The sequence below is a fragment of the Bidens hawaiensis genome, unplaced genomic scaffold (assembly GCF_021521415.1).
Source record: "Bidens hawaiensis isolate Kalapana, Puna unplaced genomic scaffold, B.hawaiensis_p1.1 tig00037747_1, whole genome shotgun sequence".
Classification (NCBI taxonomy): domain Eukaryota; kingdom Viridiplantae; phylum Streptophyta; class Magnoliopsida; order Asterales; family Asteraceae; genus Bidens; species Bidens hawaiensis.
Genome location: NW_027496610.1, coordinates 21,112 through 48,014, shown reverse-complemented (window position 1 = coordinate 48,014; position 26,903 = coordinate 21,112). Strand labels below are relative to the sequence as shown.

Below are 26,903 nucleotides of genomic sequence, written 5' to 3'. Positions count from 1 at the left end.
TTTCCAATGGTTGTTCTTAGCTTGGGCATCGGTCCACTTAGCTTTTTTGCTCATATTATATTTTTATTGAGTGTGGTTTATTCAGAATATTTGTTCAAGATCTTTCGACCCACCCAAATTATTTGTTCAAGATCTGCCACTGCCCATTTTCATTGAACCATTATATAGCATTTTATTTTAAAATGAATTTATATATAAAATATAATTTTTTGTAACAGAAACCTACCAAAAAGAAGCAAACAACGTGCCTTTAATTTTACTAGTCAATCATGTTGTCCAATTTCTCCATACATGCCAAATTACATATTACATGTTTTCACAAGATGCCTAGGTGCCATCACTTACTTTTACATTCTTTTTCAAAACAAAATAATCTTTTTATGATCTTTTGTTAAAATTGAAGGCTGATCTTCAAAGTTAAGATTATTTATTTATTTATTTTTTTTAACGGCCAAGTTAGATCAGTGACGGACTCTATTAAATAATCTTCAAAGTTAAGATTATTTATTATTATTATTATTATTATTATTATTATTATTATTTTTTGAACGACCCACATCATCTCTATTCCACCCTCATGAGGAAACCCATTTATAGGTGACAAAACCTTCTAGCCCAACTTGAGCCCCCTATTATTTTTTGTCTTAAATGGGAACTTGAACCCAAGACCTCCCACCTAGCGGTGCACAAACTAGTTAACCGATTAGTTTGAAACCGGTTAGTGGTCAACGATCAAATAACCGGTAAGACCAGTTAATCGGATCAGGTACTAACCGGTTTTGAGATAAGAAACCCTTACGTAAAACCGGTTTTGGGCATAATCGAACCGGTTAATCGGTAAATAACCGGAAAAAAGCCGGTTTTGAAAAAATAATTATAAAAAAAGCAAATAACCAGTTTCGAAGATCAATAATATAAACCGGTTTCTAACCGGCAGTTAGAACCGCGTATAAACCGGTTAGTGGTGGACTGGTTACTAACTGATTAGGTTTGGGTTGTAGCGGTTAACCAGTTTTGGCTGGGCACCTCTACTCCCACCCCTTTGAAGTCTTTAAGGCTATCTGCTATGGTGTGTGGATGGGGGGGGGGGGGATTCGAAGCCCCTTCACAGCGCCACGTGGGCACTGGGGGCATCGAAGCCCCAGGACATAATACCCCTCTATAGTGAGGGGGGCTTTGAAGCCTAACCTTTTTTCTTTTTCTTTTTCATAAAACAAAAAAACTAACACAATAATATATAATACAAAATAAATTAAATATGAAAACATATAAATAAAAATTAAAAAAATTACAACTATTTTTAATCGTCGTCCTCGCCGTCATGTTGCTTATTACTCCAAAGATGTTCAACCAAATCCGATCGAAGGCTAAAATTCGTTTCCCTTTTTCGTGTTTTTAATAAATTAGAAAGTTTCTCATCTTCGTTTAGTGTACAGATCGGCTCTGGCTCATCGTTGTACTCGCCTTGGCAAATTGCTCTACCCGAGTCATCCATTATCATATTATGCAAGATAATGCAAGTGTACATTATGTTTCTTAACTTATCCATTTGTTGAAAACGAGCCGGCTGTCTAATGAGAGACCAACGTTTCTTTAATACCCAGAATGACCTTTCGATGTCTTTTCTGGCCGACTCGTGTTTTTTCTTGAAATACTGACGTTTTTCGTCAGTCGGGCACGTAAAGCTAGGAACTAACGTGACCCACTCAGGATAAATATCATCGACTAGATAATATCTATATTCGTAGTTGACATCGTTCATGGAAAATGAGGTGTCGGGTGAGACTCCGTTTATGAGGCGATCAAAAATAGGGGACACATTAATCACAGCTACATCATTGTTTGCACCGGTGAGACAATCGTCAATTTTTGATTCGTATTCATAATTATAAACCCGATCCGTTGAGTCATTTTGATGTATTATTGATCATTTAATAAGTATTCCGACATTTATGTTCAAACGTCGTTCATTTATTATTACGTTCCATTACTCGAGGCTTATCGATAACCCGCTAAACGCGTAAATAATCCAAAACCAAAAACTATAAAATCTAATTATAAAGTTTAGGGTTGAAAGTGTAAACCTTAAAACTTAAAAAGAAATATAAATTACATTTAATATGTTATGAAACTTGAGGGACTAGAAGTGAAAATTATTTAAATTATAATATATCATATATATGGGTTAGGTTCAAATAAGAAGTTTGATTTTCCTAAGAAGGCTAGGAAGAAGGGTATTTTAGTCTAACACTTTAATATCAAAACCCACTTAATTTAATTTCAAAAACCCACTTACATTATTTTCAAAAACCCACTTACATAAAACCCAATTACATATTTACTCTCTACCATCACCACCACTCCACCGCCCACCGCCACCACAACTGTCACCCACCGTCACCACCTCGCCGAAAAAGTCCGAAAAAACATAATGGAAAACGCTATGAAAAACACAATGTAAAAAACACAATGGAAAAAAACACAATGAAAAAAAAAACACAATAAAAAACACAATTGTATAACACCATGTAAAAAATACAATGAAAAAAACACAATGAAAAATACTATTGTAAAACACAATTTGTAAAAAACCCACTATTTTTTTTTAAAATTTTATATTACAATATGATACTCATATGAAAGATAAAAACATAATTTGTAAAAAACCCACTATTATGGTGAATTTGTTTTTCAATAAAAACGTCGTAAAAAAGTTATGGACGTTTTAAAATGAAGGGGGAATTTGACTTGTGCCTTGCATGTGGAGAGAGAAAGTCAACAAATGTGTTATTCCTTTTATGCCCTTTACCTTGTGTTCACACTTGATTTCCTCTAAACTAATCTCAACCCTCCGTATTCAAAATCAATGGACAAGATTACTTCTTATCCTTCCTATAAAAACTGTACTTCCTGCTATAACCTAACTCATATATATATATATATACCCAGCCCACCCCCGTCTTCCCCTTTCGGTTTTCCGGCGAGAGCTCCGGTCGGCGACGTGGAATTTCGGCGACCTTAAAAACACACCAAAACGCCAAATTAACGGCCAATAAAGGTTCCAACGTTCATCTCCACTAACGGTTAACCATAAAAAACCTTTAAAACGAATAATAACGTTGTATAACGGCTATATTAAACCACCAACGGTCGGATTTTTATTGAAAACCCATTAACGGCATTAATAGCCCAAGGGTCTGATTAAGACTATAAATACACTCCTAATCCTTAACCAAAATCGCTTATACAAATCATATTAGTTAAAACACTCTCTAAATCCTTTAATTCCTCCGGCCAAGAAACTTTTCCGGCGAGCATCTGTTCAACCTCAACCAACTTCATTTCTGGGTAATTGTTATATGTTTTTGCATTGTTTCTTCTAGCTAATCAAAACCCCCAACATAATCTGATCAAACATGGAATGAAAGTGTGGAATTAGATTTCTAGGGTTATTAGTGTAGAAGATGAACTTGATAGTTTATATAAATATAATACTTCTTATTCTTAAACTGAATGAAGGCTTAGTGCAGTCGGTTAAGTGATGTGTATATGAGAATGAGGACCCTTGTTCAAAACCCAAGGTCTGCATGTTTTTTTTCAGAACTCTTCTTTTTCAACATTTAATTCATACATATATATAAATCAATTAAAAATCATAATAAGTTAAATAAAATCATTTTAAATTAAATAAAACTTTTTATAAAATAAGTAAATAAAAACTTTACCATTTCCCATATAAAAGCCATTTTCTAAACTAGTTAACCGTTACTAAAAATTCGTTTCGTTAATATTAATCCGTTAATGATAACTATTAAAATTCATTAGATATCGTTAGAAAAATCATAAAGATTGGTAACCTTTAAATCCAAGACTTATAATTTATCATAATTCTCGTAGTTACGTTAAAACATTAAAACAATATTAGAAAGGTTATTAAAACATAAAATATTATTAAAGTAATCAAAGACTTTAAAAATAGTAAAAAATTATAATAAAATAATAATTAATTTCCAATAACTTTATACAATAATCAACTTTATTAATCCCATTAAATCGTCGTTAAACACTCGTTCTATTTTACTTATAGCTCGTGAGGTTCCACCGATTCAATTCATTTGACGCTTTTCGGCTTTTTGCTTACTTTTCACTTATATAAGGTGAGTTTTTATAACCCCCTTTTTTACTTTTACACGTTTTGGGGTGTAGCACGTCCAAACTTGGTTTTCTTGTGTCAAAATAAAATTCGCATGCGTGTCTTGTATGTATTTGTTTTGTATCATATTGTTTGTGAATTATGTGATTATGTGCTAGTTGTTTACTGTTTTTGTTGGTGGAAATTCATTCTCATAGTGGGAGGGTCCGACGGGACGTACCTGCGCCGTCCATTTGTTAATGGCGGTATCATACACATACTCATAGCGGGAGGGTCCGACGGGACGTACCTGCGCCGTCCATTTTTTAATGGCGGTATCATTATTCTATACTCCAAGTAGCGAGGCGAACGGGGGTTCCTTAGTAGATGTGACTTATGTCAAGCGAACAGGAATATCATGTTTTTACTTTTCTTTTGCTATATGATTGAGACTATACATCTTGACTTGTGAATTTTATACTTTTCGTATTATATATGTGCAAAACTTTATCAATTCTCACCAACATTATTGTTGACAAAATATATTATTTTCAACGTGCTGCAAGTTGAAGTCTAAGGATTGAAGACTAGATTATTTGGACCATTAGGGTATTAGAAATACAACATAATGAAATTTAATGCTTATCTTATTGTTACTTGATTGTGTATTTGTGATGTATTGAAATGAAATAAATATAATTATTGTCGCTTTAATAGCATTACGAGCTTATGAGTGATCTGTACATCACACCCGGGCGTATACCGCTTTAGCCGGGGTGTTACAACCGGGCATCCCAAAAAGCGCATGCCATATCCAAAGATCAAATGATGTAGCCGCCTCAAACATAATTGTTGGGCCATCATGATCACCCCGATGATATTGACCTTGCCAAGCAACTGGACAGGCTTCCCAAGGCCAGTGCGTGCAATCGAGGCTACCAAGCATCCGGGGAAAACCGTGTCTTTGTTGATGCACCCCGTATATTTTTTGTACGTCACTTTGAGTCGTCTTCCTCAATTTTTTTTTTGATATAGTTGAAGAATACCTAAGTTTAACAAATTTTATAAAATTCATACTCAAAATGTTAAGGTTTTGAAATAAGTAATTAGAATAATAATACTCGTATTCGCGGAATGTGTGAAGTGCCTCACGAGCCACTGTCTCCGACATCTGTAAATACTCGTCCATGGCGTCGCTCGCAGTCCCGTACGCTAGTTGACGAATGGCCACAGTGCATTTTTGCCTAGTTGAAAATCCCGGTTTACCTCTCACGTCTGCCCGTTGTTGGAAGAATGCATAATCGCGTTCTAAATCACCCACTATTCGTAAAATAGTTGGCGACTCATCCGAAAACGGCGCTGAAATCGTTTCGAATCAAAAGTCGCGTCCGGCGAAAAATAATCATTCATCAACCAGTCATAAGCACCTACGCGATCCCGTTGAAGATGAGGCCGTCTTGTTCGTGGTTTTGAGCTTTCGCAATGCTGGACTAAGAGTTGGGCAACCTCTCGAATAGCACTAAATGTCGCTTCATCTTCTGAATCCGAATAAGAAATAACCTCGATATCGGGGTAGTAGTCAGGTGTCGAAAATGATTCGGAAGACATATTTGTGGAGAAAGTTTTAAAAAGTTTAAAGAGGAAAATGAGATGTTTATAGAGATTGGGTGGATGATATATATATATATATATATATATATATATATATATATATATGGGAGTGATTTTTTGCGAACCATGTTGAGTTTTAAGAACTTAAAAACTCCATTCTAGGCCACACATTTAATTAAATGGATTGGAATATGTGGTTGAGATTAAATTTGACAAAAAAGTAAAAGTAGGAGAGAGAATAAAGATGCAACTAATTACACTAACTTTTACGTCCGTTACACATGTGTAAAAAGTTGACTCGGTGCGTAAAAAATTCTGTAAATTTTTTTACGTCTATGTAACCTACAAATATTACGCATGTGTAAAAAAAAATCGTTACACTGAGTTCTTTCGAATTCTTAAAACTCAAAGTGTAAGGCCCCGTTACCGGTAGCCCTACTTTCGTGTTGGATTTACTCATAAACACAGTTCTAAATATCAGAGTTAATTAAAACATTTACGCGGAATATAAAACTTTCAAAAAACATTACATAATTCATAACTTGTCTCAAAACATCCATTGTCTTTCAACATTAGAGCATTAAAATTAAAACATCATAAGTCTTCAGATGCCAGGCTCTTATTCTTCTGCCATGTGTCCCCGCTCAAGCCAGCTGTCTCATCCTACTCACCTGCGTGCATACTAAAAGTCAGCTACGCTGAGTGAGTTCTAGTTAATCACATAATCATACAATACATTCTTTACATTTCATACTTAACCTCCTAACTTTCTTTCATACACACTTAAGTGCTTTTACTTTCATTTTTACCTTCATACTTTCTTTACATACATAATCATACGTTTTAAAGAGCCTTTCGCCCTATAACCTCACAGATATTATAAGGGTCTGGTCCCTAGTTTTCGAATATTATAAGGGTTCGATTCCCTAACATCACAGATATTATAAGGGTCTGGTCCCTACCATCACAGATATTATAAGGGTCTGGTCCCTAGTTTCGAATATTAGAAGGGTTCGATTCCCTAACATCACAGATATTATAAGGGTCTGGTCCCTAACATCACAGATATTATAAGGGTCTGGTCCCTAGTTTTCGAATATTAGTAGGGTTCGATTCCCTCTTCGTTACCATATATTATACCCCGAGTATTTTTAGGGCTCGGTACCCTTTTCGTAACCATACAACCATACATCATACATCGAGTATTATTAGGGCTCGGTACCCTTTTCGTAACCATACAACCATACATCATTATTTCCTTCTTTTATTATCTCTATCACGTTCATACGCATAAGCATTCATATTATACTTACCTTATACATAGCATTACAACCTGACAGTACGTGCAATATCCGAAGATCGTTCATGTACCATCAAGCAATCATTCTTACATAACACATATATCACATAGCGTACACTTATCACTTAGGATAAATGTATTAACAACACATCAAGTATGCACACAGCCCCGAAAACATAACAAGGAATGGGGCTAGAAACTCACCTGAACACGGTTACGTTCACCGTTAATCGTAATTCCTTTCTTCAGTTGTGCACGGCTGACTGTATAACAAGTATACGTATTAATTAACTATCACTTCTCATAATGTATTTCTATCTTTATATGACCCACAACGAACGGGGGTCCGGGGGCAGCGCCCCTGGCAGCGGGGTCTAGGGGCGGCAGCCCCTAGCAGGGTCCAAGGGGCAGAGCCCCTGGCTGGGGTCGAGCTGCCATGTCAGCTTGGAAAAATTTTATTTCCATTAACTGTCTTAACACATTTTTCATTAGATTTTTAATTTATTTTCTAAACGAACTTGGCTTTAGGCGAAGTTAAACCTCAGGCGAACTTGTCATCAGGCGAAGTTAAACCTCAGGCGAACTTAGCTTTAGGCGAAGTTAAACCTCAGGCGAACTTAGCTTTAGGCGAAGTTAAAACTCAGGCGAACTTTTAATCAGGCGAACTAAAACCTCAGGCGAACTTGTCATCAGGCGAACTTAGCTTGCAGGCGAAGTTCATCAGGCGAACTTAGCTTGCAGGCGAAGTTCATCGCTTGAAGGCGAAGTTGCCCAGATGAAGGCGAAGTTGCCCAGACAGCCTGCTGTTTGGTTTCTGTCCAACATTTCGAGCGATTTTAACACCCCCGCTATGGTTCAATATCACCCACTACGCTTCCCGACCATTTCCGGTCACTTAACACTAAAAAGCTTGGATCTTTAAACTTCAAAGTTCAAGAATCTTACCTTTTTGAGCTTGTTGGATCTTGTTTCCTTGCTTAATCACAACCAACCGCTCTCTCTTCTCTCTCGGATCTTGGTCTCTCTCTCTACGGCTCTCGGCCTCTCTCTCTCTCCTCGGATCTCGGCCGCCGGTCGGCTTGTGTATGGGGTGTGTGTGTGTTTTGGAAGTGTGAAGGAATAGATGTAAATGAAGATATTTTTGGGTTTAGGGGATATTTATATCCCTTAAATCCCATTCTCATTTAACCCATCTCAATTAATCCAAGTCCCTGATCCGCTCCTACCCGATATTAATAATTAAAAACGCGAAATCACTAACATAACTTTCTTTATTCAACATTATAAATTTTAGGATGTTACACAAAGGGGTTCTCATTTGAAATCTCCCATATATATATATACACACACATACACACACCTATTCTAATAAAGTAAAATAAATATATTACACATACACACACATACACGTCTATGTAACCTACATATATTACGCATGTGTAAAAAAAAATCGTTACACTGAGTTCTTTCGAGTTCTTAAAACTCAAAGGGAATCTCCCATATATATATATATATATATATACACACACATACACACCCCTATTCTAATAAAGTAAAATAAATATGGACACTTGTCATGTTTTGGTTAATTTTTATAATTTTTTTCCCTCCAAAACTAATATACCCTAATATATGTAATAAATCAATAATTATTCACTTTCCTTTTACACTATATTTATATAATATCGATATATTTTTATAAATATAAATATAAATATTAACATATTATTTTACTATATATTTCAAAATACTTGGTAAATTCCAAAAATCAACAACAAATCATGTTTCTCAAACGAAAATTGTTTCCGGTTTTTTGTGGAAGTTAAATTTGATTTTATGGGTCAAAAGTTGGTAAAAGATTGTTTGGTATAAGTTAACTACATTTAGGTCAAAATTTGTTACAGGGTTAAAAATAAAGATTTTGAGTATTTTTAAAAGTTTGAGAATGCAAAATAGATTTATCGTCAAATTTGTTATGGGTTCAAAGTGTTGACTTTAAAATGTCAAAAGTTTGAAAGTTAGAATTTTAAACATGATTCGGGTTTCAAGTTTATTTTTAAGGGCATCTTTTGAAATAATCAAAAGGTTCGGTATTTGGCAAATTGACTATTTTTCCCTTAACTATTAAAATTTAAGAAAAGATTGCTAATACTTTCGACATGCCACCCCCATGCCTATCAATGCTTCTAAGTTTTATCAAATTTGAAATATTTATATCAACATTAATTTTTCCTTCAATGGTGATCAGAACGTTGTATGAGAAACATGTCATGCAAAACTATGCTCAAATTAAACAAAATATTCACAAAATTGAATGGATCAACATGTTATTTTTTATGTTGTCATTATGACAAAGTCGATAAGCCATTTGAAACTTATCAAAATCTTTTTTATGGTGTAGCTCAAAAAAACATAGTTTTTGAAGAACATCTATTGCTACAATTTAATATCATACTTTCTTTTGATGAGTGGTAAATTGTTAAATATATCAATAAAGGTAACACCACTTTTAAATTTAGGCTGAGTGGTTAGAACCACTATTGTATGAGAAGTCTTATTTTCGAAATTTGTTCATAACCAAAATTCTTTCAATTATACATACATGAAACCGAGGATGAATTTTTCAATAGAAAGAAGTATTATCGGGTACGATTTTGCATGGACATTTTTTTATTAAGTTGATTTAAAAAAATCATTTTGTGATATAAATAAAATCAATTTATGTACACATTGTATAGATACAAGCATATATGTAATACATTTTTTTTCATATACACTATGTAATTATTTGTTTTACTTATAACTTTATAATTTAAATTATCTCGTGTGTGACACGGGCTCTAAAACTAGTGTGTGTATATATATAGGGGTGGGTTAAAATAAAAAGAGATAGTTTTCTAGGAAGACTAGGAATAAATTATAGCCATTGGATCATGTTAATCAATGGTTGAGATTTAAAATTACCAAAAACCGACATAGTTTCCTAGAATTATTCTTTTACCATATGTTTTAATACCAAATGTCAAAAATCTATTGGTTCTTACCATTTTTAGGAAACTCTTTATTCTTATTTGAACCCTTTTCTATATATATATATATATGAGAGATTTCAAATGACAACCACTTTGAGTTTTAAGAACTCGAAAGAACTCAATGTAACAATTTTTTTTTCACATGTGTAATATATGCTGGTTACATATACGTAAAAAAAATTACAGAATTTTTACGCACCGAGTCAACTTTTTACATATGTGTAACGGATGTAAAAATTATTGTAATCACTTACATCTTTATTCTTTCTCTTACTTTAATTTTTTAATCAGATTTAATCTCAACCACATAATCCAATCCATTTAATTAAATGTGACTAAGAATTGAATTCTTAAGTTTTTAAAACTCAACAAGGTTTTCAAAATATCCCTCTCCTATATATATATAATTTTAAATTTGATTTTTTTAATTAAACGAAATCCGTTGGGGGACAGGGGGGGGGGGACCCAACCTTCCACCGCGCTGGCCTTCCAGAAGGCGCCCCACCTCTCCGCGCCCCCTGGCGGTGTTCCCTCCTCCACGGCGCCCCATAGCGGGGAGTCTAAGTGTCTCATTCTTATCAATTGGACTAGAGATCATTCACGGTTAAGATTTTTATTAGAAACTAATAATATTATCTTGTATTTCAATTTATTATATTTTTACAATAGATAGTAATGAAATTTGGGCATTACAATTTTCATAGAGCCAAAACTGGCACTTTGTTTTTAATCTTGGGTTCTCACTTGATAATCAGCAATCGACGACACACATGCATCTTTTCTAGTGACGGCATGTGATGATCGAAACGTTAAACAACATAGACGCGAGAAACAAACCCGACCTCGAAAAACTAACAGTGAGAGTCCTCTCAGTAATTGAGCGGTTGACTACTAGTTCGAACACACAACCAAGTCCGGAAAATAGAGGCAGCATTTATTAGATATAATTTATTGCACATGCGTTTGAAAAACCATAACACATCCTTACACTTTTATTGACATTCCTTTGTGTTCTCACCTAGCTCCACTTTACTTAAAGTATCAATGACCGGACCGGCTACGTTGTCGTTGGCAAGTGGTTTTTCAAAAACTTTTGGTTTTATAAGAGCTATATTAGAATAAAATCTTACTCTTGCAAAATATATGTTAGGCTCTGAAAGACACGTAACAAACAAAAACAAATATACTCGGTATAATCATACTCATAACATTAGTTATTATTAAGGTATGAGGAGGGTGTGTGTAGACAAATCTTATTTCCATCCCAAGAGGCAAGAGATACAGAGGTTGCTCCAGAAACCTTTCTTTTCCTTTGATTATTATTATTATTATTATTATTATAATTATTATTTAGGTGCAGAGGAAAAGAAAAAGAGCATAGGCACCAACGTCAAAATTCCTTTTCACTACATTATATTACGCATTTCGTTAGTACTCACTGTCTCTAAAATAATTTCATTTTACAAACAAGATTCTCTCTAAACAGGCCGTTGGCATACTATACTATGTCATCTTCTGCTGATCTTTTCCTTGCCTGCAAGAAAGATGGGATGTTAAAATTCAAAGACGAGTCTCGAACAGGTGAAGCAGAAAACAACTTACCAAATATGTTTGATTTCAAGGGAAATCGTCCCTTTGTTTTCAGATCTTTAATTTGCTTGCCCGTTTTAGGCCCGCTGGTACCTTCACCCCTCAACATAGCAACCTTTTCTTGATAGACAGCTGGCGGTGCAAGTCTCAACTGCGGCATGTTGTCCACTTGGTTCTTGTCTTTATCAAGGTTACTTAATATTTCATACTGTTGATATAAGACCTCAGTATCAGCTAGCAAGTAGGTAACTTATAGAGAAAAAAAAAAAAAAGAAAGTAGAGACAACTAACCGACCCTGGATATTTGACGACCAAGTGCATCTTTCTCCTGCAGGTGGGTCCCTTGTGATGATAACTTGTGCTTTGGTAGCATCGCCGCCTTACTCACCAATCCACTCTTGGCAGCAGCAGCAGAAGGAAGTCTAGACTTTTTCTTTGGCGTACAAATGGGGCAGCCTGCATGAGAGGCCGGTTCGCAATGCAAATGGCTTGCATGCCCACAACTATACACTCGGATCCCGGGGGAGTCCTTAGTAACAAGACAATTGCATATGACACAAATAAGGCTCTGAGGTCCATGCCCGTGAGAAGCTCCTCGCTTGAGTAATGTCATGGTATAATATGTATCATCCTCGATCAAAGATCTCGCAGTGTCCTGACAATAAAAATGCATAATACTTTTATTCTTTATACAATGCATAAAAGAGGACAAGAGAAAAAAGTAAATACCAAAATTCTTCTTTCAAAATCATATGTTCCAAGCATTCCGAGTATTGTAGGCTTAAAATCACCAAACTCTTGGCTACCATTATCAGAAAGAAGTTTCATCATGACAGTCGGTAACCGAACATATCCTATCATTCCCTCAACAATCTCTTTAATAAAAATAGACAACAGCTTTCTCAAACCTTTATCAGGCCCTATAGTTGCAGATGAAGTGCCGTTCTGGTCCTTACCAGATCCTGGTTTTGTTAACGGTTCACAAAATCTGCATATGAAAAAATATTAGCATCACCATGTTCCAAATTGTATCACATGCATGTTCTTGAAGAATACACCAGCTGTTTTTAGATCTTATTCATTACTTAAATGATCTTTAGACTTGATGTGCATACCAGTTATTTTCATATCTTCTTTCCATGGGAATCTTAAGTTCTAAAATTTAAATTTCTTCCCAATTTTATAAAATGGATGCATGGCAAATAAAAGATAATAAAAGAAAAACAATATATAAATAAATGGTTTAAGTATATAGAGAAGCAACAGGAAGACAGGCTAAAGCAATACTGTAAGAGAAGTTTAATATCATAATATGTCGCCAATTTAGAATAACTAAATGATAAGATCTGGCTTAAAAAGGATTTAAAAAACAAAAAAGCAAAATAGTAGTAAAATAAGTTGATCGAGTTTCAAAAGGTCCATCGCCACTCCCAATCGGTGAATTCCAAATCAAAATATCAAATCAAAAAAAGGATAAAAAAAAAAATACAACCTTAGTGCCCTATTTATAAAATAAGATTTCCTAAAACATTGAGAAAAATGATACCTAATCAATATCTAATATAAAACTTGTCCTGTAAGTAAAATACTAATACTTGTCCACAAATAATAATAATTCAACATCTTATACTAATACTTGTCCACAAATAATAATAATAATTCAACATCTTATCACAAAACAGAGTTGTAAAACAAAGGCAAGTTGTAACACGTGATTTAAACCAATATTTATTATTATTTTATCTGTTTGTGTCAGTGGAGGAATGGTGCTTACTTATCAAGCAGCTGAAACCAGAGGGCCTCAGACTCATTGGGATCTAACCGAGAACTGTTCCTTTGGCACAATCCGTCACAAGTACGCACAATATGTAATATGTCATTCACCTGCACATAATGTAATGTCATTCACCCACAATATATTCATGGAGAAGTCGTCATGGAGAATGAGAAGGTATAATGTTATGAGTTGTTTTAATAAAATAGATAAAATTGAATAATTAGTTAATATAATGCAATGATTTTTGGGTGGGTAAATACGATATGTGCAAGTCTTGAGGTGGATATGAAAACTTCCTACGAAAAATATGTTCAAGGAAAGAGTGACAAACCTCCTTTTTCATTAAATGATCCGCCACGGCATAATCAGCAGAAGCAGCATCAAGCATGCTAAATTTATCCGCAAGATCAGAAAGTGTGTATGAAAGAGCACTTCCAACATCTCCAACCCTTTCTAATAAGAAAGCAGCAGCATCTATGATTTTATATTCTTGGCACAAACGTAAACAATGGTCTACCCTATAGCTTTCACATGTCTCAAGAAAAGGGAGAACACTATTGGGTTCATACTGACATAGTAACTGCAAAACAAAAAAACAGCATAGTTTAGATCCAAGTGCAACAGAATACCTGCGATCAGCATGCAATCTGACAAAAATAAAGGAAATTAAAACTAAACGTAAAGTACAACAGTATAACTGTATAAGCAATTACCTCAAGATACAGCTCAGTCATTTCATCAGTTACAGGAACCAGATTATCTCGCAAAGACTTTGGAAACTCTGATAGTCTTTCTAAGAAATCATCTACTATGTCGATCTGATCCTTTACCCTTGTACCAGTGAACCACAAAGGCTCTCCTTTCCTCAGAGAACTAAAGCTCATGGTGCCCATTGAATGAGCTTCAATAACCGTCTTTAGGAAGAGAAAGAGACTTTTTGGATGAGTCCTCAGCTCGTCCAAAATTTGTTGAAATTCTTGAAAAAAATGTTCAAAAACTAGAAAAACCGTTCCCTCCCTGCCAAAGTTTAACACACAATTACGAAAGCTATTTATCATTAAAAGTAAGTAACGCTAGGGCGATTCAGCATTTGAAATAACAACCTGCTTATTTGAACTAAATATGGAATTCGTGAAATGACTGCTGCTTCCATATAATCAAGCCTCTTTGTTCGCAGCAAATTATGGATATAGGAGAAAGCGTGAACTGGTTCATCCACATCTTTCATGAAGTTATCAAGAGCAGCTAAATACTGGTGTCTGCTGTCATAAATGAAGCCACTTACCTAGATGAATACATGAACACAATTATCGGTCATTTTCATTCAATAGAGATAGAGAGGGAGGAAGGGAGAGAAAGAGTCGTTGGAACCTGGTAAAAGTGAGCCTTCTCACACATGTCTAACAAGTATTTGTCGTCCCAATCTGTCTGAGGCACAACTTTCAAAAGTGCAAGAACCTCCTTCTCTCTTGTTTTAAATGAAATTTCACGTTTCATTTCACCGTTTGCTGGAATGCTAGCATCTAAAGTCAATTACTCAAATATTTGACCTAGCAACTCATTCAAGACTTTGGCCTTTCCACGGGAAACAAAACTAGAAATAAACTCTAGTATATAACGTATATCATCCTTTGAAGGCCAAACTGTGTCAGGTTGAATAGTCTGAGGTGCTAATAGATTTGCTGGTTTCTAATATGAGAACCAGAGCGTCTACGGTCTTTTGGGTCATATCTTGACTTTGAGATGTAGAATCCTTTTCATGCAAAAGATTATCTGGCTTTTGAATTTCATCTATAAATGCACATCTCAAAACATCTAATGTTGCTTCAGTGTCCAACTCTAAGAGATGATAGAGATTCTTATATAAATTTGTGGATGACAAGTTAGCCAATCCCCAAGGACTTGGAGCATTAGAAGCCTCCAGTAAGAAGTGTATAAGCTCCCTTATAAGAGATGGTAAATGCGCGGGGAGAGAGCTCCATGTCCTGATTATACATTTAGTAAAAAGAAAAATAAAAAATGAGAATCCAAATCCAAAGTCATATATAGGCCTGTAAACGAACCAAACATTCGGTGAACTGTTCATGAGCCATTCGGCGGGAAGTTCGTTTATGCTCATTTTTTAATAAACGAACAAACATGAAAAAAAATTTCCAGTTCATTTAATTAAACGAACAAGCATGAACACATGTTTCGTTAGTTCATTTATGTTTCTTTGTGTTCATTTAAGTAGGTTCATATATGTTCAATTATGTTCACTTATGTTTGTTTATGTCCGTAAACTGTTCGCTTAGATTTTAAATAAACGAACATAAACGAACACAAACATGTTCATTTCTTAAACAAACGAACATGAACACCAAATATTTGTTCGATTAAGTTTTCGTGTTTGTGCTCGTTTAAAGTTAAATGAACAAACACAAACATACCCTTGTTCGTGTTTGTTTACAGGCCTAGTCATAAACACAACATATTAATTTATATCATTAGACAGATGGCATTCCTGGAGGAAAAGCTAAGCCTGAAAAGCAGTACTTCAAATAAACTAGCATTCTGTACCTGTTTACAAAACCCAAGGCATGAAATAGACACGTGGATAAAACTTCATAAGAAAGAAGAAAAAATGCTAATAATAGGATACACTGTATTTACAATGGAGGGCCATATATGCAGTTGGATCGGAATCTTATACATAAATTTTCAAAATTATATACACACACACACAATTCTATATATAACTTTTCAAACTTATTAATCGGATTGGATTAATAAGTATAACTTTTCAAATATTTCAAAGAGTTTGACCAATTTTGACTTATTTTGCTAACTTTGACCAAAACTTGACCGGTTTTGACCAAAATTTGACCAATTTTGAACGTTTTGGGCTGATCTGGACCAGCTTTGACCGACAACCGATTTGTTGGTCTGATTAGGTGAAATCGAATCAGTATCCTGATTAGGTACTAATCTCCACTAAATCAGTGACTAATCAAGATTTTTACAACGCTGCATCTATACTCAATCCGAGACTTCTTTTTGTATATCACTATATATATATATATATAATGCTTTAATTTAGACATGATTTTAATACAGCAAAATGAACCGCAAGAGGTTTTGTACCTTGAGTATGTATGTAAAAAATACAGGCATGCATGGGTCGGCTTTGGCCCAAAATCATAACCATAATCGAGTTGTCGGTTAATGGAAAACCATAACCATAACCATAACCGATCAGTTATGGCAGTTTCAGTTAATCGATTTCAAAGGTTATAGTGGGTCGTTAACTTAGCTAAAAATAGCTCATTACAATATAATTGGGCATTATTTTGGCCTGAAAGTTTTGGCTCGAACTTTTTTGACTATGGAATAAATTGTTATACACATTTATATATATTACTATATTGCATGGCAATAAAAAACATACATATAATTGGTTCGCTTCGATATTAGCAGGTATGAAAATCTTCTTAACCATAACCGACCCACTATAGTCGGTTTTTAGTAAATCATTTAACCGATCCACCGGGTTTCGGTACGGATCGCTTGTAGCTGTTCGGTTTTCTACACATAAGTACTACAATATAATGGGGCTCTAAATACTCCGGCAAGCGCTAAGGACAGGGGCCGCCTGTAGCTTAAATGGTAAACTATAAAGTATAAACAGAGATTTAGCAGCTAATCATTTGTAGAGTGTAATTTATAAAGGGGTTCTCCTTGAGCAACAAGCTTTTCTATAACAAATAACAAAAAAAAGGAAATAAAAACTGTGTGCTTTGTATGTATGAGAATGATGATAGCCTCGACAATTTACGGTGTAAATAGCTATCATTGATAATGAAATGACATGTTGTATATGGTAAAGTGACTATAAAAAGAAGCTGAATTTGAAAAGATTAGCTATCCCATAATGTGACATACCCGAGTGATGGAGCATTCTCGTCATCGCTGTTTGTAAATACCAGAAGCAGCTCCTCTAAAGGTGTCCTGAAATCATCTAGACCTTTATTGAACAAATATATCAAGGCCCTGTACAAATTGTGTTCCTGACATAACCTGACGACCTGACACATGCAAATCATGAGAAAAGCTGTGAGGAAAAATACAACATCCTTGAATTGTGGCTAAATGCTTGTGTTTCCTTATTCTACCTGGCTTTTTAACATTATATTTGTTCATATATCTTAATAACACTGCACATGAGGTGAGAGTGTATGTATTTAGGTGTTAAATGTCATTTCTAGGGTTCTTCATTATATCTTTACGTGATTTTTTCTTGAAAACGTACTATTTAGTTGTGTAAGAAGTTCAGCTTTGCAAAGTTTCTATCAAAACTTACCTGATTGAAGTCCAAGGAAGAAATGTCCATGTGAAGAACACATTGTTCAACTCGCTGCAGCCAACCTTTTGCGCTTAGTGCTCCACCAATGCTTGCATAATCTTCAAAGAAAGAAAAACATTGTTGTTACAGTTACAACATGCACTAGCTCCTGGATGTAATGATATAGCATTGCCAGAACTTTCAAGCATACAAAAGATGTAAACAAGAAATACCTCGGGTGGAAGTGATCCAAGCATGTCCTTCAAAATATATGGCTCCAAAAGCTCCAAAAATGTCTCTGAAAACAGAAGATTAATAGACATATAAAATCTGCATGATTCTATTCAGAGCCAGAATTAACATAATAACACTTATAATTTATAAAATTAAGTAAAAATTAATAAACTTGTGATTCAAAAACCAAAAACAGGTTACAGAATTGAACTCAGCGATGCGTTTTCATCACCGCACCGTGTGTATTGCACATTATGCGCGCATTTTTAAACCAAGCTACTTAGTATCAAAGGCTTTGTTTAATCAATCAAACCAAAAGAATAATATGAAAAAGGCCATGCGCTAAGAGAAATACAATGTACCTTTTTGTTGAACAGACTCAAAACGAGATAAAATTTCGTCAAACAGGACGTCGGTTCTCTTGATGTGAACACAGAACTCAACTGCAACCCCACCAACACTTGTGTACTGCTCTGAAGTGATAGAGTAACTATCAGTCTTCAAGTGCTCCAGTTGGTTGCCTAATGCAACTGATATATAAGAAAAGACCTCATCCACGTATGCTAGTAGCAACTCCACTAGGTAGGACATTATTACTTTTCGAACATTGTCCAATGATCTAGGAAGATCAAAAACACCATGGGCTTGACCATCATATAGTACCATTGCCATGTTGAAAGCACCCATCCAGTCGCCGCCTCTGCGCAAAACTTCGACGCGTTCCTTCCACGGAAGAAGGCGAGAAACAACAAGATGTGTAGGCCCAGGTAGATACAGAGAAGCACCCCTAACAGCTATATAATTGTGATGAGCTTTGCCAAGGACATTGGAGAAATAGGTGTGATGTCCAATGACATCATCTCCACTGCCTCCATCTACAGCAAAACTTGTGTCATGAATTAAAGTCCCATCATTTGCATACAGACAGAGCTTTCCAGCTGATGTTAGCACCACCAACATCTGAACAGGCATAACATCTGTTATAGTTACCTTTAAATGAATAGCAAAAGCCACATTATAACTATGCAATGACCTGATCATCCAGCCAAGCAACCCCTATTGCTGAACTCTCAAGGGTCCATTTTGCATGTATTTTCAGTTCTGACTTCATCAATTTTGCAACCTGTACTTGGTGATCCCAAGCAAGTGCGAGCAGTGGCGCGGTTCCAGACTCTATTACCTGGACATTCTCTGTAAGAAAATTATCATATTACCAACAAAGTTTCAGCATGTGAGTCATCAATCAATTTGTAACATACCAGCCTGTGAGGGAGGTATATATTTCCAAGCAGCGTAAGGCATGGAACCCTCCCGGACCCCATCAGGCTTGGGAAGCTGAGCGTAGACTTCTGGTTTGTTAGAAATAACTTTGGCCAACAAAACAAGGTGAAGGCATTGTACAAGAACATATTAGTGCCATAGTAACAAAGCTACTAAGATAATTTATGCATAAGGTCTAGTCTTCAAAGAATTTCATACCACCAGAGCAGACTGATGAGTGACAAATATGACCACACCTTCTTCAGCGGAAGTCAAATCCCCTCCCGTCGTATTTTCAGTGCCACTCGTACCAATGGAAGTGCTTGTGGAAGAACTTCCAAAACTTTCCTCCGGCACCAGGGGCGACGTGCATACAACTGTGCTTGTTGATTCATCAAGAAGAGTCTACTTTAAGAAAAATAAGGTCAGATGTGATAGACGTATGAACAAGAACCATAAAAAGAGGTAGATTTTTACCGAGGGTTTAGAGGTAGAGAACCTACTCAGCCATGAAAATGGAGAAAAGCGAATCAACTTAACAACACCTTTACTATCACCGCTAACCATGTCGACCTGGCGAGTCACTTGAGAATCCATCCCCAGATATAGCATGTGAACTACTGGAGCTTTATGTTTGGTAACAATTTTTGCAGCAGAGACCCTTTGGACATCCCAAACAGTATAATGCCCATCAGCATATCCTGCGAAAAGGAGGTCTCCTTGATGATTAAAGAACATGGATGTGACCGGGGCATAGGACCTATCGCCTTGTAATCCTAGCATTAACATCTGAAAGAAAAGCATATATATATATATATATATATTTAACTTAAGAATAGTAACAAGAAAAAAAAATCCACAATAGCATCTAATAGTACTGGTACTATAAAGGAGAGTCATGTGAATGAAACCTTAGCGTCCATGTTATCAGCATAATGTGGAGAGTATTTGCTGGGAACAATAACGATTAACCCTCTAGACATTCCCAGTGCAATGTAGTTAAGATGAACTGCTAGGGATTGTGGAGTTCCATGGTCTCGCCTGAATGAAGGAGAGGATATTGTCCTGGTAATGGTGTTATCAGTGCTAGTACTGAAATAAGCCAACACCGTTGATCCCATGTTCACACCCTCAAGCTTCATTGGCTGGGCAGCGGCACCCTCTTCCCAGTGCAGAGCCGTAAACGCATGCTTCTTTTCAAGTTCCTCAGTAAACTGAAGGGGCTTTAATCGTGTCTTTTCACTCGTATCGACAGAAACATCAGTTTGTGTTGGCTTGTCATCAGCTTCTGCTTGGAGGTCATACTCAACATCTTTTTCATGGATTTCCAAATTCTCAGCGTCCATTTTTTCTGATAAAACAACAATTACTGAGTCCTCCTCCTTAACCTCTTTAGCATCAATTTTTTCTGATAATACAACAATTACCGAGTCCTCCGCTTTATCATCATCCATGTCAGTAGGTGCCAAGTCGCCCTCAATGCTGCTGTCATCTAGAACTGACACCGTACCACCGTCATTATCCAAAACCAAAGGAGAGTAGATATCTGGTGAAGTAAGCGTTGTATCGTCTCTGCCTCTGAAATGAATATCAAATATCTCCTCCACCTCAGAGGCAAACTCCTCACATTCAGCATCGAGATTCTTCTTATATTCTATATGTTTGGTATCTAAATGTGTGGCAGTATCATCGGGGGGGTTAGTAGTGGATTTCTCCCAGCATGTGGAGTTGGAACCAAGCGTGAGGCTGCGCTGCCAGTGCTTAGCATTTGACCTGAACAACGGAGGCAATTGACGAAAACTTACCAAGCGAGAGGCTGTTGGTCAAGTTGCAGGAAGGCATCTAGGTCTAGCTCCATAGCATATTACAATCCAAAACCTAATTAATTGAAACATATAGCGATTGACTGATTGTTAAGTTAAACTGTAAACCAACAAACCTATTGTATTATAGGGTTAGCTGCTGGGGGTGTGCACCACACCGTCTCCCTGCATATTTTTGAATTTGTCTTCTCCGGTGAACAACCACAAAGCTATATTCGGCAACCGTAATTCAATTTTCTTACACTTATTCACTCTGCATCTTAAACATCCACTTCACGATTTGAAACTGAAATTCATTATTACTTGCTCTGCTTTTAACCTAAATACATGAAATTAGGTTTTTATTTTATACTCTGAATTAACAACATGTGTCTTTGAATAATTTGTTGGGCTGTTTATTTTGTTTTAATAAGTTAGAAATTTAGGTTCTTTTTTAATGTTCTGATAAGCATCATGTATATATTATTTAGTAACACATAGTAATTTGTTGGGTTATTTCGGGATATGTTTATGTCTAAGGGGTACCGAGGGTTATATTTTTATTTCTAACGGGTCAAACTGGGGTGTAGATTATCTAACGGCCCATTTCGGTTTAGTTTTATCTCTAACAGCGTGATTTTAATCACGTTTTATCTCTTAACGGGTTATGTTTTTATTTCTAACGGGTCGATCCGGGTTACGTTTTATCTCTAGTAGGTTGAAGTAAGGTCATTGTTTTCTCTTAACAAGTCAAACTTACATTACGTTTTATGTTGAACTGATATCGGCATATTTTCTTCCGCGTCCATGCCGCAACGCGTGGGCTATAGGACCCTTTACGGCCTTTCATAATTTACTCCACGTTCAACTTATCAGAAATGTTCAGTGGTGATGTGTGGGTGAAATAATGTGTGCTAAGTAAGTTATATCGTGTATTTTATGTGTTTATATGTCTTGGACACGATTACTTTGAGTGGTTTTACGTTTACAGGTGAGCGGAGCTTAAAGGAGCTAAATTGGAACATATGAGATGGAATGGAAATGAAGATTTTATTGCATGGACTGATAGAGAATTTGAAGACGAAGACGTGGCCGAAAACGGTGCGTAAAACGGAGCTATAACAAAGAAATTATGGACAAAATAGTGCTGAGAGGCTGCCACCGTAAGGCAATGGTGTTAATGTAAGCTACGGTCCCACCGTAGCTTACAGTGAGGAGACCGTAAGCTACGGTAGCCTGGGCGGAAAAACGCGTTTTACAAATATTTTTGATTAACCTTTTGACATCGATCAAGTGGCCAATAACCAAACTAGCCTAAACTAAATTGTAGCGGTTAGTTGTTCTATTGCATGTAGCATAACCAAAGACTATTATTATGAATTTTATTTTTTGCAATTGTTGTTTTGACCTAACAATTCTGATCACGAGGCAATGGATTAAGCGCTTCTGATCATATTAATCATTTAACCTGTATACAAATATTTAAGACAAAGATTTTTGTCTACAACTGCCACTGTTTAACCCACAATGAACGCCTGCAATCGGTATCTTTTTACAGCCTTGACGCCTTCACAATTCTGAACTTTAAGGTCATATGGTCGTATAGAGTAAATGGATGCTATTGTTGGACTGATGTTAAGTTACTTTGATGATAAAATAGAACTACATTTTTACATGTGTATAGCTATATTGCATTTTGATGGTGTGACCACCTGTTGTATAAGGAAGCTGTAACAAAGGTCATGCTATGCTTTTTTTTTTATTTTTTCTCTTCTTTAATGTTGTTTCATTTGTTTTTTGCATTCTTTAATCGTTTGTATATGGTATATAGTAATGTGAATATACCCTGATTTTATGTTGTTACTTTTTTAGAATATATTTTTTTTTGATTGATGTTGGTAATTACTTTGTATTCATTTAATTGAACGGGATCTAAAAACTTTCATGTGCATAAAATTTGCGACAGCTGTGATTCTTGCTAAATATAATGTGCATATCATTACTTTAGGCTATTAGGAATCTAAGTATAGCAAAGCTGACAGGCAAAAAAGGTTTGGGTGGTAGCGACTAACAGCAGGCATGAGTCTTGCTAGGTGGTGCGCTCATTCACTCATTTGTGCCCGCTTTAAGCTACCAAGTTTTATAAAAGTGACTTATTTGACCCATTTTTGTCCAACTTTTGTCTCAGACCGTTGTTTTAGTGCGTTAAACTCATCAATTAGAAAAAAAATGGATTTCTATGCTAATCTCGGGCCCAAAGGTATGCCAACTGCCCAGTTTTTGTAGCTGTAAGCAAATAACGAGAGTTTGGTATTAGTTGCGTTTAATAAAACTATAACTTAAAACAAACGGAGGGGGCATACTTATCACATGTCGTTTATTCCCAAAGGGTTTCTGCACTTAACCATGCTCTCATGTGACCCAAATAATTACATAATGGATACCACTAAAACTTAAAAACTGCATAAGAGAAAAAAAAAAGTTTCTTTTGGTGTTTATTTTTTTGTTAGCCCTTCTTAATTTCTCAATATGAATATTCCTAATAGCCTAAATTACTGATCTGCACATTATATGCGTGCAAATGTTTCTCATTAAAGACTTTTAAAAAGTTAAAATATTCGATTGCAGGATCATGCAACAGTCAATTGCTTCCTTCACTATACAAATACTGCTTTGGTATACAACTGGGCAAAGGCCATGCGTCATCTGTAAGTGTGGTGTTGCTCCCTTGAGGTCAAAAGTTCGAGCCCTGTCAAAGGCAGATTTGGTGTAATTTGGCCGTTCAAAAACAATAATAAATAACAAAAGAAAGCATTTTCGAAACCATCAACAACTAGAAGAAATTGATATCTTCTATAATGCATAGGACGCAGATTATGTAAATATAACACTACATATGAACAACTAAAAAAATATGTAATAACTACTAAAAATTGTTGTTATGTGTATCCAATCTTCTACTAAACCAAGAGAAAAGTAAACGAAAACTCGAAAAAAATGCATACAACACACTGACACATCATGCCGGGCATTCCCTAGTTATTAATTATTAAAGGAGGACTCTTTAGAATCTAGTAATGAATTTTAATTGGATTGAACAAAGAGAAAAGAAGAGAGGTAGGTAGCTGATTATTATTATTATTATTATTATTATTATTATTATTTAGGCTCCTCGCTATGGGTCAAACCAAACTCGCACCACCTTGCACCGCTGTTCAAATCAAAAGAATAGGGTTGTAGCTGCAGATTAGTAACCAAACACCCCTTTCGTCTGCCATTTTCTCTATCAATAACTAATCTGAAACATTTAGAATTATATGGTTTGATGACTATTCATTTGAATGAAATAAGCTAACAGCTACAAAAGCAAGATGCCACTTTCAGAGTAGTTTCAGCAAAATCTTGAAAAATAAAAAGAGTCGGCTTGCTGTAATGATGTAAGATCATGTGGTACGGACATCAGAGTTCTTTTGATGGCAAAAAATAAGTTGATGGTATATCTCAATCAACTCAGATGCAACAACTATCTTCTCTTCACTAATTGCATGTTCAACATGACAAAATATCAATAATAATAATAATAATAATAATAATAATAATAATAAGGAATTCAATTTATACGAAAATCGGATAAAACAATAGAAACTATCAATTAAATTGGGGGCAATTAGACATACATACTCGAATCGGGGTGTACAGTACAAGCAACTGAGCGAGATCCCTATGCATCTGGACTCTTTTCTTATTTACTGAATTCACATTAACCGATCAATTGATTCCACCGGAAACGGGAGGCTAACTAAGTCCGGCCAAACACTTAATATAACAGCGTCTCCACTAAAATCCTTAAATTACTATTTTGTCCATCTAAAATGTTTTATATGTAATATATAGATATAGATAGATATAGATATAGATATAGATAAAACAATAAACAATTACTTCCCAGTTTCCTTCCGTCCGTTGGAGACTATGGTGGCCGCGGGTATTTGCAGTCATAAATATCAAAACAAATTCAATGAATACAATACAAATTACATAGCAGACGCGAAGAGGACTTACAGTGATAAAGAAGGCCCTGAGTTTGAAACTGCACAACTAGATTCCAACCGACCACCACCGTTTCATAGGCGACCAAGAAGACCACTAACCGTTGCACTGCTGGAATCACTTCATACATCAAAACAACAGACAATGATTCAAAACAATTACCGATTTATAAATTACCTATGGATTTGTTATCTTCAATTTAGAGAGAGGATTGCTTTTGATCTGTTGTAGAGAGTGAATTTAGAGAGAGAACAACGGAATATTGATCTCCAACCCTAAAATTGATGTTTGAGAATAACATATAATGAACGGTTGTAAGCTGTAACGGTTGCAATTAATGTAGGAAGGAGTGAAATTGATGTAGCCTGAAACGTGAGGATTGAAGTGGTCGGCGGTGAACCCATAATAAATATACAAGGAGAGAGAGAGAGCGTAGAAGATGAAGAGCCGCCTATATGTTTTATAAGATAATATAGATTATGCATGATATTAAAATTACCGATGTCTTAAATATCATCGGTCCTTGACAGATGTCTGATATTTTTCTGCATTAACTGCATAGCCTACACAATTGCACTGATTTGGTCTGTTTGAGATTCAAATGTTTGGTTCACCGTCCGGTTTTCGCGGTTTGAGATTTAGAAACGGCTGTATTTTTTTCACTCTTGGAATGTGTAGCTTTGTATATGGACTAAAATAAAGAACCATCTTTATGATTTGTAAAATATGAATACAAACTAAAGATAAGATTTTTGAATAAGAATAAAAAATTGGTTCAAACCGTCGTAACCGAATCGTGAAATTGCCAAATGGCCACTCTGGGTTTGTCGTTTCCCAAAACTGTAGTTAATGATTCGGCCTAGAATCTTCAAGGCCCATGAAATGTTTTCATATTAATGTGCTGTTTGGATGTGTTTGGTTTCAGAACATCAGAAATGCAGATAGCTAGAAGCAGTTATACGCCTAAGGATGGTTCCAGCTTTGGCATCGGAGGTGGCTTGGCATCCCCACTTGTTGAGCGGAAGGTGCCTGCAGTTTTTGCTGGATGGAGAGTCAGCCTCGCCTCTCTTCTTCAGACACGCGCTAAGTGATGATGGTCTGCGCTTGGTTATTTATTATTGAACCCAAATGCTAAGTTTTACTTTTGATTCTACAAGAAGCTTTATATGTTCTAACTTTTTGTAGGATGTTCTGAATAAATGTTCTGACTTTTTGTCTTTTCGTTTTCGTCCAAGTCTTCGTTTTGTGGTAGTGTTTGGATGTTAACCAGGACTTGGGGCTTTTAAACATAAAGTGACCCTAATTGTTTTACAAAGAAGAGTTGTCTAGTTCTAGAATGAATAGACAACCAGTTTTTATAAGAACTGTTTAACCGATCGATTTTCTGATTATTCATAGGGTGCAAACGCGCTGAACTTTGACTCGCCTATGCACGAGTGGCTTGTTAGAAAGTTTTTAACCCAGCTGCTTTAGTTATTTTGTTTGTATGCTTGCATAATTTTTGTTATAAATATATATGTAATTTATTTAAATTGTAACACATACTATAACATATTGTGTATACTATTTAGTTATTTTTTGTCCTAATATTATATAATTTTTTTTATATCTAATTAATATATATTTATCATCCCGAATGATATTATTGTGGTGGTATAAACAGTAGGCTAGCTCATTTGTATTTGAGCTTATATTCAGGCTCATGCTTATACGTATTTGATCTTTTTAGCGAGTCGATCTCGGTCTTTTACACCCTTAGTTGGTCACACCGTTAATGGTGGAGAGTGACATGTT

The 26,903-nt window shown here is 35.5% G+C and overlaps 1 pseudogene across 1 annotated transcript; it reads right to left on the bottom strand.

The window, feature by feature from the left end:
* Nucleotides 1–11,524: 11,524 nt before the first annotated feature.
* LOC143589713 (uncharacterized) lies at nucleotides 11,525–21,115 on the bottom strand (annotated as a pseudogene). The gene is made up of 20 exons (XR_013145332.1): nucleotides 21,063–21,115; nucleotides 20,169–21,030; nucleotides 19,822–20,046; nucleotides 19,479–19,662; nucleotides 19,257–19,373; nucleotides 19,031–19,188; nucleotides 18,360–18,957; nucleotides 17,997–18,061; nucleotides 17,782–17,882; nucleotides 17,364–17,506; nucleotides 15,942–16,001; nucleotides 14,814–15,418; nucleotides 14,546–14,727; nucleotides 14,156–14,459; nucleotides 13,774–14,022; nucleotides 13,440–13,549; nucleotides 12,395–12,653; nucleotides 11,961–12,320; nucleotides 11,678–11,873; nucleotides 11,525–11,609 (listed from the first exon to the last, which is right to left on the bottom strand). The product of XR_013145332.1 is annotated as an uncharacterized LOC143589713 (transcript).
* Between the last annotated feature and the right edge of the window lie 5,788 nt (nucleotides 21,116–26,903).